Below are 2956 nucleotides of genomic sequence, written 5' to 3'. Positions count from 1 at the left end.
TGGACTCTCTCTCTCTCCCCCTGAGGGGAGAAAGCAAGGCCGGGCCTGCGCGCGGCCCAAGGGTGACGACCCCGGCGGAGGGATACCTCTCTGTGTACCTCGCTCTGCCTTTTCCCCGACGAAGGAACGAACGCCCGAGGCCCCACGGAGGGCGACGGGGAGGATCGAAGCGAGGGCGGGCGCTGCTGGAGGGGGCCGCGGGGGAGACAAGGCCCGCTGGGGGCCCCCCTGAGGGGGTAAAGTAGTCCCCGGGGGTCTACTTTAAAGGGGCCCCGCGGAGGCGGCAGGCGCTGCGCTGGTCGGTGCTGCGGCTCAGCTGATAATTGAAGGGAAGGAAGAGACGAGAGAGGGAGAGAGAGAGGAAGGAAGCAAGCAAGAAAGACGGGCAGCGAGAAGGAGAAGAAGCAGCAGCAGCAGCAGCAGCAGCAGCAGCGCGATTGCGGAGGCCGGGTCGGGACAAACTAGGTACTGCTACGAGGGAGGGAAGAAAGGGGAGGCCTGTTTTTCTCCGTGGTTTGTTGATACTGAGGGAAAGAACAAGAAGAAAGGGGGGGGAGGGTGACGACACGACGCTTCGAGGCCCTCCATAGCCTTCCCTGTGGAAGAATGTCTGTCTGTTTGTGGCATTGAGAGTGTGAGCCAAAAGGGAAGGGAAGCCAAGGTGGCAGAAATGGAGCTGACAAAATGGCCAAACGGCGGCGGCGGCTGCTGGGAGCTTGCATGATCGTGATTCAGCCCTTCCCTTTCGCTATCCTCGCTCCTCTTTCAAGTCTGTATAATATAAAGCGGTGGGGGATGTATTCTTTATTCCTGGGGACACAACAGCCCCGCCATCCTGCTCTTTCTTGCTCTTTCTCCCTCCCTATCTATCCCCCTGTTAATTATTTTTTATTTCCTGAGGCTCGGGCCTACTCTCTTGACGGTAATCCTCTTCCTCTTTCTCGGTGCGAGGTACATACAAAAGGACGGCGGTGTCACTGTTGATACACGGCACCCGTTTTCGGATTAGGACCCTTCCGTGTTTAAACAACACCCCCACCCTCCCAGTAATCATCCTCCCCCCTCCTCCTCCTTTCACAGTTTCCCAACACCCCCAGTAATAACAATAATAAATAAACACCCCTTCTCAGTTTCCGAAGTGGCCTACAACACCCCCTAATAATAATAATAATAATAAATAAACACCCTCAGTTTCCCAAGGGGCCTACAACGCCCCCAATAATAATAATAATAATAATAATAAACACTCTTTCACTGTTTCCCAAGGGGCCTTTCTTGTTCTCCCCTAATAATAATAATAATAATTAAAATTCTTTCACTGTTTCCCAAGGGGCCTTTCTTGTTCTCCCCTAATAATAATAATAATAATAATAATTAATTGTTGATAATAAATAAAAGTGTTGATAATAATAATTAAACACTCTTTCACTGTTTCCCAAGGGGCCTTTCTTATCCCCCCCCCAATAATAATAATAAAAAACACCCTTTCACTGTTTCCCTATGGGCCTTTCTTATTCGCCCCAATAATAATAATAATAATAATAATAATAATAATAATAATAAGACAACTCCCTTTCTCTGTTTCCCAAGGGGCCTTTCTTATTCTTTCCCCCCTTCCTGAGCTCCCTTCTATGGGAAACGAGGGAGGAAGCAGTTCTCTTTGAGCCAAATGACTACGCGACGACAACAATAAAAAAAAGAGAGAGCTAAATGATCTGTTTGCCTCCATATTGGCCTGGCTTTTGGAAAGGCCGTGGGAGGAGGAATCGTCAAAAGGGAAAGAGAACGGGGGTGTTTGTGAACCGAGATCTTTTGGGGTCCTAGCTGAGCCCTCAACCCCGGAGGAGCAGATTGCTTTCCTTCATGTATGTAATTTTAGAGCCCATCCTTTTTTTTTTCTTTTGCTGGTGGTGCCTTCGAGAACAAACTCGCGGAGCTTGTGGCTTGTTTGGATAACGCGTCGTATTGAGATATTCGCATTCTTCTCCCTCTCCGTGCCCTTCTGGTACCTTGCTGGTTGGTACGGGGCTAGCATTCAACGCGATCCCGGGGCTTTTGCCAGCCTTGCAGGCCCAGCTGCCTGCTGTATAACTTTTATTGTTCCTTCCTCCCAAAGGCCAGCTCTGTTCATGGTGGGGGTGCTCCTCACTGTAGGGTTTTTCTTTAAGCAAAAAAAAAAAAGGCTTCAGGTATGTCAAAAAGTTTAGATTACGAACAAGGAAGCATTAGGGTGGGGAGAGTGGAAAGTTTTATCAAGGGCTTTAGGGAGAAAAACATCGATGTATGGAACAAAGGTCTTGCCTGTATTCCAGAGGCCTAAACATTAGGCCTGTGTCGCATTTAGACAGAAGAAAAGGAATGAGACCTTAGTATTAAGTCCAAGTGTTTTTAGAGCCTGGTAGTCTTCAGAATTTATTCTAGAATTCATTGAGTACATGATCATGTTGATAATGCAGCAGACTGTTTTTCATATTCTGAAGCCTTTTCATCAACAGGGTTATTTCATGTGCTTTTAAGGCTGAATCTCATTTTCTTATGACAAAACAATTTTCTCCACCAACATGTAGATATTGAAAAAGCCTTGTGACAGGAAGGTCTGTCAAAATTTTTTAGGAGGGGTTACAAGGAAATCTATGTTCCATCCACACAGCTGAATGAAAGCCCACATTATTTGCTTTGAACTGGAATATATGGCAGTGTGGACTCCGATAACCCAATTCAAAGCAGATACTATGGGATTTTCTGCTTTGGTATTCTGGGTTATATGGTTGTGTGGAAGGACCCCTAGCTGCATCCTTTCTAACCAAAGGGAGGAACCTTGTAAATAATCCATGATGAAGCAATCTATTTAGAACAATATTTGACCAAATTCCTTTTCCTGTTGGTATTTATGTTTGGTAAACATGAATGCTATTGAGATTTTTACCTTCAAAATTGAGGATTGGGAAGGAAACTT

The 2956-nt window shown here is 46.6% G+C and overlaps 1 protein-coding gene across 3 annotated transcripts in view; it reads left to right on the top strand.

Moving 5' to 3' along the window:
- The first annotated feature begins 307 nt into the window (after window positions 1–307).
- trip12 (thyroid hormone receptor interactor 12) overlaps window positions 308–2956 on the top strand; it is a 105137-nt gene continuing 102488 nt past the window's right edge. For 2 of the 3 annotated variants that reach the window (XM_062976617.1, XM_008106225.3), the window contains exon 1: window positions 308–465. The gene's annotated coding sequence lies outside the window, so the exon portion shown is untranslated. The remainder of the gene's footprint in view (window positions 466–2956) is intronic. The other variant, XM_062976616.1, reaches the window with a different exon arrangement.

Source organism: Anolis carolinensis, chromosome 3 (assembly GCF_035594765.1).
Source record: "Anolis carolinensis isolate JA03-04 chromosome 3, rAnoCar3.1.pri, whole genome shotgun sequence".
NCBI lineage: Eukaryota > Metazoa > Chordata > Lepidosauria > Squamata > Dactyloidae > Anolis > Anolis carolinensis.
Note: the sequence above shows the minus strand (reverse complement) of the source record. Positions and strands in the feature narration are given on the sequence as shown.